Consider the following 13,957-nt stretch of genomic DNA (forward strand, 5'->3'; position numbering starts at 1 on the left):
GTTGAGTCTGCAAACCCGTCTGCGTTTTTGCTACAATCAAACAAACTATATTGCTACTTCCAAATTCAAACCCCCAGATGTGTTTGACCGTTTTTGGCAATATCTAGGGTTCGAGGAGTCTAATGGTATTTTTCTGAAGTATTTATCACATTCTATCAGAAACATGATTTTATGAAACTCTACATTCGTTAAATATAATGTTTTTTATTCAAGAAATTGTTTTTTTCAAATCTCTTCATTAAATTGCGAATACATTTTTAAACGACTAAAAAGAAACGTATTTTATAATTTAAAAATAAAGGATTAGAAATCGGTTATTGGAGAAAAAAAAATATGAATGAAATTTGCGCTAGACTTGCGTAGGCAAAGTTTCTCGTAAGTTATCTACATTTAAATATTAATCGCCCCATTTAAATATTTCTTCATAGTCGCCAAACTAGTTTTTTTAAAAAAATTACTTTTATTTTTTCTCGGCTTCTGCTAAATAAAAACTGTTGAAACTTTATAGAATTTGCAATAGAAAAATACATAGATTAATATGGTACAATGGTAATTTAAATTTTTTTTCATCCAGAATTAAATAATTATTAAAAACTATTTTTTGCATGAAATTATCTTTGGGTAAACTGGTTTTATGAGTAGGTGCAATTTTTTAAATTACTTTATTAGTTTTAAAAATGTGACTTAAAACGTAAAAAGGAAAATTAACATTATGGGGTCCGAACTTAAGATTACATTCCTGACCAAACTATGGGGACTCCCTATATTTTGAAGATTAAGAATCCAAACATGCAAAAAAAGTATATGTTTATTCAGAGAAAGTACGTTTTTGTGTCCTATTTCTTAACATAATTAATAGTTAGCACTACATAATTAGCACATTTTAGGTCACCCCCAGGAATCATTGGGATCAACATCTAGTACGCGAAAATTCGATCATTTGAGCAAAAGTTATTCAGGGATATATATATATATATATATATATATATATATATTTTGCTCGTTTTTTTTTAACTTTAATATATTGTATGTCCTATCGTACTAGAATTCGTACAGTAGTCGCATATTATATTTATTGTTAGTCTATAATAGCTAATCGTAATTATTTGTTATCGTATATATTGTTAGCTTGCAATCATGATTACATGTAATCACGATAACATCAACACGATTGCTGTAATCGACACCTAACTCTGGAAAGGCTGTAGTCGAATTTAAGACTTCTAAATGTCGCAATTATTGTCCCTCGAAGAATCAAGTCTAAATGCGACAATTATTTTACAGCTCCTCTAAATCTAATACAAATGGTCATTTCTCGTTTTTTCTTGTGGTAGATTAAAAAATTGCTCAAGGCAGTGCTGTGGACTTCAGGGGAAAATGTCGCATGTTGAGGAAGCTAGAAAATAAGTGACGAAATTGCAACGAGAAATCACCCGTTAAAAAAGCTTTTAAATGTGTGGAAATTAATCGGTATATGCTCCAGCGATACGAAATTTTCCTTCTATCGCATTTACGGATGATTCTTGAATTTGGATTTAAAGTAGCTGCATTTAGGCAAACACTGACTTTACAACTCAAGGTAGCGTAAAAGTTGTGACAAACTTCTAAGGGAGTTAGGGTGCATCATCAAGATTAAAATAGCGTAGGAACGGAATGTCATACGCGACTAGGGACGCTTACATTTTATGAAATGTTCGGAAGCAAACGAAGAAACAGTTCATAATAGGAAAGTGCCCCTAGTGGCGTATATATAACGTTTTTAAAACTTGTATCTTTGACAAAAAATAGACTAAAAATGTAATTTAAAAAACTAGATTCGAGAGAGAAACCGATTGAATATTTGAAATCAGCGATATGAAGGTATTTAATATCTGTTAAAAAAAATCTCATGCAACAGAAAACGAAAAAATTGTCCTCCATTGTTATTCACGATTAATGTAATAATTCAAACACCATCTAAAAATTTTATAAATATCGACTTTTTTATTTATACTAAAACTATCTTGTGTCGAATAGGTGTTTAAAATGAAGCTTTTATTGTCAACTTGAATTAATATTCTCCAATTTTTTTAAAAAAAATGTTGATTTTCACAGCACTAAATTTATAATTTGTGATTCTTACAAATAATTTCAAGTTATTAGTAAATATTTGTATTTTATTAAATATCGTAAAAATAAATAGGTTAAGAAGAACAGCAAGAGGTTAAAAAAATTGTGGTTAACCAGAAGGTCAGGCTGAAATATGCGAATTTGTATGTGCTGCGTGATACACTGTAAAACCTCCAAAAGTTTACAATTCAGAAATCACATTATTTAACAAACAATAAGATTTCAGAATGTGCAAAAAAAGATGATGAAATAGAAAATAGTTTTTAGCAATTCTTCGGAAAGGGTCGTGCAACATAACAAAATTTTTCAAACAAACGTTTAAAACCATAATTTTGAAGACGCCGGCCGGCTTGTGTAGGGGTTAGGGAACTGCCTTTGCATCAGAAAGGTTCTGGGTTCGAATCCCGGGCAAGGCATGAATATTCTTTCCTTCTCTGTACTATCTGTCCTTACTGTGGGAGCAACGTTGACCCATCTAATATGGTGCCCCTGAGAGAGTGGCGAACAAATCTGCCCTTCAGGTGCCTGTATGATCTAGGTCATTATCCAGGTGGGGGCATTGGGAAAAAAAATAATAACAATTTTAGAGACATTAAAAATGACAAAGCGTAAGTTTTCTTTATTTACATAGCTGATTGAATTTGTTTAGGAATAAATTTTCAATAGTATATATTTTTTTAAAAATCTTTATACTTACATTATACTTTGGCTGGTAAATTTGACGTTTCATTTTAAGCTTTCGAAAAGAATAATCGATCTGTATAGCACTTACTCTGGAACGAAATATAGTATTTAATCATCATTTATACGTCCTCCGTAGCCGAGGAGAGTTATTCGTTTAACGCTCTAAATAGAACAGGGCTGAAAGTCTATATATCAAGAAGGAAAAGAATAAAAACTGGTAAAAAATAAATTTCATTATTAGCTTTTTTTCGGGAATAATAAAATACCTATACCTACCAAAATTTTTTAACGGATACAATTTCTATATTGAATTGCTTCATTACCGAGAAAAAAAATTAAAGAAATGAATTATTTAGTGTTAAGTTGTTGTTGTTGTTGTTGTTGATTTACGTCGCACTAGAGCTGCACAATGGGCTATTGGCGACGGTCTGGGAAACATCCCTGAGGATGATCCGAAGACATGCCATCACAATTTTGATCCTCTGCAGAGGGGATGGCACCCCCGCTTCGGTAGCCCAACGACCTGCGCGCGAAGTCGAGCACTTTACGGTAGCACAGTTTAACGATGACCAATACCGCACACCCTCGGTCCCTACGCAGACTGATCCAAGTGGGTCACCCACCCGCACACTGACCGCAGCCAGTGATGCTTGACTTCGGTGATCTGATGAGAACCGTGTCTTAACGATCAGTCCACTGCGGGACTATTTAGTGTTAAGAATAGATTTATTCCTAACGTAAATTATCTATTATTGAAATAGTTTTACTACCAGTTTTTTCTCTTTTCCGTCTCGCTTTCTGGCCTGGTGTAGAAGCAGTGGGTTTGTATTCCTCTGTAGTCTTGTATGTATCTTTGTGCTGTTCTTTAATTTGTGTTAACTGCTCTTCAATTTGGAAAAGGTTTATATCAGTCATTTTTCGAATTGAGCACATACTTCTACATATGTCTGCATAACATTAAACAAACAAAATCATAGCTTTCCCTATAATGCACCATGAATTAAGCTTGACTATAAGAATCGTTGTAAGAGGACCAGCGCCCTCAGAAAACTGGTAGCAAAATTTCGAAAAAAAGAGGGGGAAAAAAGATTTGAAAACTCACCTCTTTATCTTTCCAATTATTGAAACAAAATTATTTTTATCAGAGAATCTCTCCGAACGATTTTTGTTCTCACAATATCAAATTGGAGACGCAAAGCCTTGAGTTTTCAAATTTCCGTTTAGAAAGTTTATTAGCAGTTTTTTTAGTTTTAGGTTATACAGTTCATTATACATCCTAAAAGATCCTTCCACTCCATTGCCTATGTACCTAATTTTATTTAGCATGTTTAACTTGTCACTATCGAACTATCAAAAATGAAACGTAGTACGTAATATTATTCCATTAAGGATTATTATATGTTAATTCTTTCAATTAATTGATTTAATTTAATTTTGTAAATGTTTTGCTTTTATATTTAAATTGGAAAAAAATCATAATTTTTTATTTAATACTTAAATCTATGAATTTAAGTTAAAATGATTTTGGCCATCCCATAAATAAAGTAAACCTATTTGCAAGGTATTTCGTAAAAACTACCCTTTTTATTTTTGTATTTTTAGAATCCTTAACAATGATGAAAATAAATATACACACTGAGGATTACAAATTAATACTTAACGGAGAAAAAAAAAGTTCTCAAAATCTGACAAATCATGGAACCAGAATGCCAACGAAACAGGCTTGATTAAGGGAGGAAACTGAGAGTTGAAAGACACCTATTGAAAACACCTATAAATTTCAAACGCTAATTAAACCTGTTTTAACTGTTATTACATCTATCTTCTACTGTAATTGATACCGTTTTTTGTTTTTTCCTCGTTTAAATATCAAGTTGCAACTTCCAATGTGTAAATTTTTTTTTCATTCTTAATAAAGAGTCTAAAAATACATATTAAGAGAGTTTTTGCGGAACACCCAATGAAGATGCATGACAATCATGTATTAACGATTCAGTGACATTCAAGAACTTGGATAGTGTCAACGAATCATCCAATTTCTTGAACAGAGAAATCCGTCCAATTTCTCGGATTCAAGAAATTGGACCGTGTTAACAGCCCTAATATGCATCGATATATCTAACTAAATATGAAGATGGTTCATCAATGACATCGTATATTGATCACATCACATCCAAAACAGAACAGCTAGAAAGTATCAGAAAACGTGATACTGTAGGTGGAATTAATATTAGGTGGATTGCCCGAAAAATTTAAATCACTAATTCTAAACATTCAGGGTTCTAATAAAACTACCGATTTCGATTTAGTGAAAAATATATTGTTGCAAGATAATGTCAAAGATTTATTTGTAACATCAACGAAGAATTCTGAAAGTACCTTTTATAAAAATTTGAACAGATTTCCGTCAAGTGCAAAAAAAATCAAGAAACCATGGTTATAGTTGCAATAAATACGAACATCTAAGTACACATTGTCCGACGAAGAACAGTTCAAAGAAGAAAATAGTAAACAAAGACATTTCACAGTTATGGAAAACAAGTTAAGCCAGCAGACTGAATGTTTTTCGGGTTTCAATGCTCACATGACATCGAGAGGAGACTGGATTACAAATTCTGAAACGAATAAGAAAATCGATTGTTTTAGATGCAGAAAGTTTTAGATGCAGGAAAAAAAGAACAGAATCAATATAATGCATGAACCGAAAGAAAATTAAAAATTAAAATATAATTAAAAGATTGCAAAGACTTACATATAGGGCTGGATCAGGTAGTTTTCGATATTCAACTTCATATAATCTCTCACTTAAAAAAAAAATATTAATAAGATTACTGAATTACGGAATTACTAAGACAGTTTAAGAATACATTAATACTTAAAAGGTAACACGTCTGCAAAATTTTTCAAATTATTCAGTTCTGTTATTTTTAAAGTTTGTAAGTATGAAAGTATTTAAAAAAAGTTGAAACTCAAATGAAAAAACTATGCATAGATTTTTTTTTTATGCGAAATATTTATAGTATGTTGAAATTGCCAGAAGAGAAGCATTTTATTTGAAAATTGCCTTCTCCTCTATTCACATCACGTTGCAAAAACGAAACATTTTTTACATTTGGTGTTCTAATTGTATTTTACACATTGAAGTTGTATATTACACAATTTTTTTCTAGTCATATTTAACACATTAATTTCTAAGATAAATTTTTAATGTACGTTATTTTAGATTAGCATCGCAAAAGCAATTGCAATAAATATTGTGAATGATTCTTGATGTAGGGAGTGAATGAAGACAGTATATAACGAATCTGTGAGATAATGAAACCACGTGGTCGATAGGCCATTTCATTGACAAGGTCTTTTCGTTAACAGACCATTTCAGTTGCAAAAAATCTCTGTCGATAAAAAAAAAAAAATTATACTTAATATAATGTTCCCCCACAATGAGTAATACGCATTAATACAGTTTAAAATCTTGTCAGAAAAAAAAAAGAAAAGGAACAAACTTTTACAATGATAACAATGGTGGTGATTACAAAGAAATTAATCAGAAAAACACAAATCTTTTAGATAGTTAACTAGTAAAATTACTTCTTGTTTTATCAAAAATTTATATATTCCCTGTGCTTATATATTTATTTTTACAAGCTCAGTTGATTTTCTTTCATATGCAAGTAATCATTAGTTTTGTTACTATTGACATAGTATTAACAAAATTTTCTTACATAAAATTTCAACATTTATATATTTTCTCCTTAAAAAAAATATCGATATGACTACGGTCCGGATATCATGCTTGGTAATGTTCTGAAGACAATCCTTTATCCTGAAAACAAGTGTCGAGCTATTACGATTTAGATATAGAAAAGTAGATTTTGATACATCAACCGTTCTCGATTAAGCGCTTCTCAACTACCTATCAATTTATTTAAAAGGCGAACTTCTTTTAGTGCAGTTGGAGCAATACACAGCAATAAAGAATTTTACCTTAGTATAAAAATTAAATAATAGCATTTTTCTAATTAATAATAAAAATATTTAGACTAAATCTCTAAAATAGTTTCAGAATTACGCTTGACACTATCAACGAAATGACCCTGTCGACGAAATGACCTAATCGATTAAATGGTCTGTCGATCAAGAGGGATCGATGAAATGGCCTGTCGATGAAGTGATTGTCGATTAAATGAACCAGAACCAGACCCATTTGATAATGATGCCCAGAGTTTTTCATTGACGTTTTCTCACAACAACGAAATTAAATACGAACAGACTAGACGAATCCCTGAATTTTTTTTTAATTTTCTGGTCAAAAGTTTATTAGCGTGTCTATAATTAATATACTTTTCGTTCCACACAAAATATATTTGAATAAAATATATTTGGTTTTTGACTTATGTTAAGACATTTGATTTTCTATTAGGAAACAAAGAAAACCAATAAAAACATGTAGCAAGTAAAAAAAGTCCACTTGTAAATACATGTTTATTAGGAATAACTCACTTCCTGCTCATTCTGTTGAGGAAAAAAAAATCGAATTGAGTAAAAAGGGAGAAAATAAGTGTTCCACTGAAATAAAGCCAAATTATCCACCATATTTATATATGACTTGAAATAAGCGATGTTGCATACCATTTACCAATCTCTGGAAGATATTAGCACCCATATATAATGCCAGGTTACAATGCTGCTGTTTACAATTCTGTTGCTGATTAAAACTGCTAATTTTTTGTATATACAGTCATACTAAGATTACCTTCTCACATTTTATTGGCAATTGAGGCCTCAAGAAAAGGCCGACTTTTCCATGGAAGGAAACCTATAATCAAAATACTATACCATTGAAGAATTTGCACTATGGATGTAGGCGCTGTCTTGCTGAAAAATTCAACTTGATCCGCAAACCTTTGCAAATGACAGTAAATGAGTTTCTACCATTTTATGATAGCCCTCATGTAGGCTGGAAAAAATGTCACACTAAGTTTAACGCCTTACCACACCATTAGTGACTATCATCTATGCAGAGATCTTTTTATTTCTAGTCAACTGTTGTTTTAAAAAAATATATTCCATGTCCAGTCGAAAAGTATTAATCATTAGTCCACGTTATTCACAAGAGATAAGAAAAAAAAATGGCAGCTTTATGGGCTTTTGCAATGGAATGAAAAGGATTTTTTCTCCATTATATATTTTTAAAAAAATTGATGCTCCTAAATTGCGAGGAAAGAATTCACTTATGGTGATAAACTTAATCTAGCCTATCATCCCATGGAATCTACCCACTATCAAGAAAGCACTTATTTTTATTTGGGCTGAGAATTGGTAGCCCAAATCAGATTTTCCAGCAGGGTAACACCTCCATTTACGTAACAAAATTTTCATAGTAGTGGTTTTTGGCATAATAGGGAACAAGTCCTCATTGGCCTATCTTCTACCGGGCTGTATGAACCAAACTGTGGCCAGTATTTGGCAGAATTGCCATTAATGAAACCTGGGATGATATTCATGCTGATATTCTCCAGGAGTTTGAAAATGTCTTGCAACCACCACATATCTCAAGCCAAATATAAACGAATATATTGGTTGTTTTTAGTAATGACTTTATTTTGGCTCCTCTTTTTAACTTACTCTATATTTTGTTTGAAGGCGGTTACACCTAGTAAATACGTGTTTCCTTTAAATGCATGTTTGATTTCCTCTTCTTTACATCCTGTTATAGCTTTAAATATTCACACTATACGAAGAATTAACGAATATTGAAGGCGATAAGGGCAAACTGTAAGGATCAAATAATCTTTAAATAGCATGGTGTACAGAGAGCAAAAAATAAACACCCTGAATAACTTTTGATCTAATGATTGGATTTTCATGTACTGGGACTCAAACTTAATGGTTCGAGGAAGTGACCTTACAAATGGTTATTTGTTAGTGCAGACAATATTTTAAGTTAGGAAATTAGGCACAAATCCTAATTTCTTTGACCCCCAAAATATGAGGGACAGTCGCAATCTGGAAAATATGGTTCCATTGTTTGGTCAGGAGAGTGGTAGAAAGTTTGGCTCCCTTACCCAAGTAGCACCTAATATTAGATAACATCAGAAAATCGGTAAAATCTAACGTTATCTTGCACAACTTCTAATATTAGAAAGATACAAGAGGTCGCTGTTTGTTCTGCATTATATAATATTAAATTTTATGCAAACTAATATCATCTAGCGTTCGCCATAATATTATTTTGCATTCGTTTTGATGCTATATAATATTAGATTATATATTTTTGATATTATCTCGCGTTGCTTTTTATTTTTTGGAGTAAGCAGGAGGAAGATATGGATGGTAGTAGAATAATTCGGGGATATAATTTTACTTAATTTTCTGTATTGCTGTGAAGCAGTAAGGCATAGAACAACAGTTTTATAATGTCATTCCATGCATTATTTACTTAGCAATACAGAAATACTAAATAAAATTATATTAGCGAATTCTGCTAACCATCCTCCTTCTTACTATAAAGTATATCTTATGTTCAGCTGATTTTTTGGAATATTTCAAATTTAGTTAAGAAATAATACTATATTGCAACTTTTATTGCTATTTTTTTTTTCTTTTCTTCATTCAATGGGTTTTCTGATGAATTTTATATCATTAATAATTTTAAGATATTAATTTAAAAATGTATTCTTAATTTTTCTTAGTAATGAGCCTTTCTTATCAAAAATTAATTGAATTTGTTAGTTTGTAAAACATGATATTGAATGATATTAGGAGCATCAAGTTGAAAACATGAAACGAACTCAGTTTACTTCTGCTAATATTATCTCGTGTTTTCTGGCATAAAATTGCATTGGCTAAAAATGATATTTTAAGTAATATTTAATTTATTGTTTTCTTTCATAAATAAATGTTTATTTATTAATAATATGGGATACCATTCCGCAAAAATGTGGCTCTAGACCTAAAGTAATGAAATAGATGATAATTTTGAAAGTTCGAATGTTAGATCGAATACTATTTATGTGTAATATTAGTTCTAATATTAGAAGATAGGATTCAAGAGTCTTTCGTTTTCTAGCACGGCAGTATTATATTGCATCTTTCTAATATTAGATCATATCTTTTTGCTACCTAGGTAATTATATTACTTTTATTATTTATTATATTACTTTTCACGATCTTCATTGTATCTCATGAATTTTTTAAGTGAATTAAAAATTTCTTACATACAATTATGAAATTATTTTATCCACAGATAATTCCATGAAAAAAAAAATTTAATAATTATTTATTATTATTCAATATTTTATTAAATAATAGTCGAAAATACTTTGATTTGTAAAGTATACAAAATTATGCAGTATTTATGTGGTAAAAAATACAAAATTTGAATGATATCCGTCAAAAAGTTCATGAGAAATCAAATTCTTTTTTTAAAAAAATTGATTTCTCAGTAACTACTTGACCGAATTTGTTCAAATTTCATATTTTGCCATATGAAACTATATTCTTTAAAATGATTTAAAAAGTTTGTACCTAGCAATTCAAAATTTTTTCAACTATTATAAATAAAATAGCGAAATTTATAAATAATTTTTAAAAATTATTTATAATTTTATAAATTATGAATATAAATGAATTTTATAATTGTGTGCAAACATTTTTCAATTATCTTAAAAATTTCTCGAGATGTGACGAAATACGAAAGCAGTAAAATTAACATTAAAAGGTTTTCGATCTCTATCCTGACCAATCTTTTCAGTCCATATTTTCCAGATTGAAACTATTTCCCAAATATTGAGAGTCAGGAATCATAATACGTCAAAAAGAATACATTTTTGTGACTGATTTTGTAACTTAAAATATTGTCTACACTAACTAATTACTATATTTGAGATCACCCTCTCAAACAGTTAAGGTTGAGTTTTAGTATGTGAATTAGTTTAAAAGTCATTCGGAGTGTTTCTTGTATTTATTTTTTGCGCACTTGTATCGTCACTGTATGATTGCACGTAGCGAGCCGAAAAAACTAGCATAAATTTGCACCCAGCTGAATCAGGGACAAAATCAAAAATTTTCACGCCAAGTCAAAATTTCAACCAACAATCCCAATTTTGACCTAGAGTTCAAAAAGAAAGTGACAGATTTCATAGAAATAAACAACAAACAAGTCATTTCACCCAGGCTTCAAAGGAGTTACCTCTTAAGCCATGTAAATAGTGCGATGAGCTTGGAATAACTAGCGCTTATGATTGGGGCCAAAATTGTATAAACAAACCTAATTCTTTTATGGCTGAGAATCAAACTCAGCCTAAACAAGAAAGTGTCCAACTACAAAATTGACAATTAATAGTATCCAGATGCATGCAAAATAAACATGAAAACAATAAAAGTGACAAATACCCGATTGTGACTAATAAAACTATCTTGCTAAATAATGACACAGGTAGTACTTTAAATATTATCCCAACTAAACTTTTTGAAAAACTAAATGTCCAAAAAGAAAGAAAAAACTTTGTTTATGTAAAACAAACAAAAGGCAATTTGCAACTTAACCAAGCTTGCACTTAAAATTTAAAAATTTTAAATGTAGCTAGGCCAGCGAAATTTTATATTATTTTAAATACTGATCTACATTATGCCATATTGGATTTAAAGGAATGCATTAAATTTCATTTGGTGATTGATTGTATTAAACGGGTTATAATACAAAATCTGAGAAGACTGATCAACTTTTCTGTTTATAAAAGCAAGTTATCCTTACACATTTTTCCTAAAACCCTGGTTAAAGTTTGCGATAAAAGTACCAATAAAGAAAGTAGAAAGAAAAGAAGAAAAAAAAATTAAAAAAAAAAATGGCAAATCAACGAAAAGCAAAATAATGAAAATGTTAAATAAAAGAGAAAATTTTGGGCATGAGAATAAGCAAAAATAAAAATGTAAACAAAGTGAATTTAAAGAAAAATAAAACAAAAAATAGACTTAAAAATAAAGACTTAAAAAGCAAAACTGAAAATAATCTTGAATTTTCAAACATTCTTGAGACTAAATGTGATGATGATGTGCAACATTGTCAAAATCACGTTGACGGAATCAGGGCCGGATTACAAATTAGGCCAGACTAGGCCATGGCCTGGGGCCCCTAATGATAAGGGGCCCCCGTAAAATGAATTTTTTGAAAATAAATAAAGAAAAACAATGATTTTTCAAAATGTTATGATTATTTTTTAGTTCTAATTTAATAAAATAAAGTAAAATTTAATTTATTATTATTTATTTTAATTTTAAATATGCTTTCTTAAATGAAAAGATAGATAAATACTTTTATCTTTGATTAAATAAAAATATGCGAGAAAAAAATTTAATCTAAGGGCCCCAAAAATCTGAATGGCCTTTGCCTCCGCTTAAGCTTAATCCGCCCCTGGACGGAAATATGCAAATTCAAGATAATGAAAAAAATTCCCAACTTCAGGAAATTTTAGAAGATTTTTCAGATATTTTTACTAAAGATAAATATGATCTAGGGAGAACCTCAAAAAGTAAGATTAACATCAGACTTACTAGTGTCATTTTTTCATTAAAATACATATATATACTGAAGTCTTAAACAGAATAACGACCACTGTGTCAATTTTTAAAAAAAAAATTATTTCAAGCAAAATATACAATACTGAAGTCAAACTTCAGATTGAAACTTTTCCTTTAACAAAATGTCAACTTGTATTTTCATATTTTTATGTGTCATGTTTTTGAATATTTACATTTTTAAAAATATGTGGAAGTTTACAATTTTAAATTAGAGTTGTATGGAGGAAGAACAATATTTATTGATAAAAACTGTTATCAAGAAATATAAACTTTGAACTTAGCTGACAAAGAGTCAGAAAAACTATTTAAGAAACTTTTAAAATTAAAAAGTAGGCCTGATTAAATATTTAAAAGTAGATTTAAATTAAAAAGTAGGCAGGATTTTTCCTAACATTTATGTAACTGCACGACGATTTAGTGTCACTCTCTCTCATTTTATCATCACATAATGAATAAATAAAATCATTTTGCTCTTTTTAAAATCCTGTGCCTGTTTGTTCTACACACACACACACACGCACGCACGCACACACACACATTTAGAAAATATTAAAGAGAGAACTTTTTTATTAATATTCAATGTAGTTCGTTTATATTAATGAACCTTCTCGATGTTCTTGGAATATGTCATTTTTCCATAAAATTATCCAATTAATATTTCCTCCTTGTAATATCTTTTCGTACAAATCTGGCAAAAAAAATTTTTAAATTGTTATGTTATTATTTTTTTATTACTTTCGAACATTTAAAATAAAAATAAAAATAAATTTAGATTTTTTACAATCTTAAGGATAACAAAATTATAATTTCTTTATTTGCCTCTTTTCTGCCATGATATAACATATTTTAATTTGTCTTGTCTTCGTTTTCGTATTAAAATGTATCATTCCTTATTTTCAAATGTATCATTAAATCTAATATTTGATTGCATATTAGAAAATAATGAATAATACTCTTAAATGAGGTTTATTCTTTTGATATAAAAAATAGTTATTATGAATCATGATTTAAATTAAAAGAAAAAAAATTCTTATTAAATAATTTTCTATTACGAAATACTTACAATGTTGTTTTATGAAGAGCATCAAACAGTCCTTCATTTTATTGAGTTATAACGTGATAAATAACATTGATTTATTCTTCTAAAAAACTAAGAATTCACCACTTATAAATTCTTAATTGCTATTATTATTATTTACTATTTAAACTATTTATTATGGCTTTCTCTTAATACAAATCTGAATACCGCTTTCGCTTATGGTTTGCTAACACTTCCGAGGATGACGTCACAAACCTACTGAGAGGCTTTGACACTCGGTGGCTATGACTCAGCGGGCATATAAAGAGCTACAGAGTGGCAGATTGACGAGCTGCTTCGAAAGCCAAAATGTTGATTAACGACGTTATCTTACTGTTCAGAACATTCAGCCAGAATCGAGCTATCATAATTTTGCGGTTGTGAATGCTTGAGAACTATTTGACTCGGACATCATCGACATTAATTTTGGGATATCATTGATTGAGGTAACCAGCGTTCTTTAAAAATTAAAAAAAACTGGTAACAAAATTTCTAAAAGATTATTCG

At 29.7% G+C, this 13,957-nt stretch overlaps 2 long non-coding RNA genes across 2 annotated transcripts in view; one reads left to right on the forward strand and one right to left on the reverse strand.

Annotated features, from left to right (window-relative positions):
• The window catches only part of LOC147801881 (uncharacterized), a 287,387-nt gene that overhangs the window by 164,585 nt on the left and 108,845 nt on the right, over nucleotides 1-13,957 (forward strand). The gene's annotated exons all lie outside the window — the stretch shown is intronic.
• On the reverse strand, nucleotides 5,179-13,896 carry LOC147801882 (uncharacterized). Its single transcript, XR_015430568.1, has 3 exons — nucleotides 13,436-13,896; nucleotides 5,546-5,597; nucleotides 5,179-5,408 (listed from the first exon to the last, which is right to left on the reverse strand). It is a non-coding gene; the product is annotated as an uncharacterized LOC147801882 (long non-coding RNA).

Source organism: Parasteatoda tepidariorum, chromosome 11 (assembly GCF_982258835.1).
Source record: "Parasteatoda tepidariorum strain Cologne lab strain chromosome 11, Ptep-v5.0, whole genome shotgun sequence".
NCBI classification, from domain to species: Eukaryota; Metazoa; Arthropoda; class Arachnida; order Araneae; family Theridiidae; genus Parasteatoda; species Parasteatoda tepidariorum.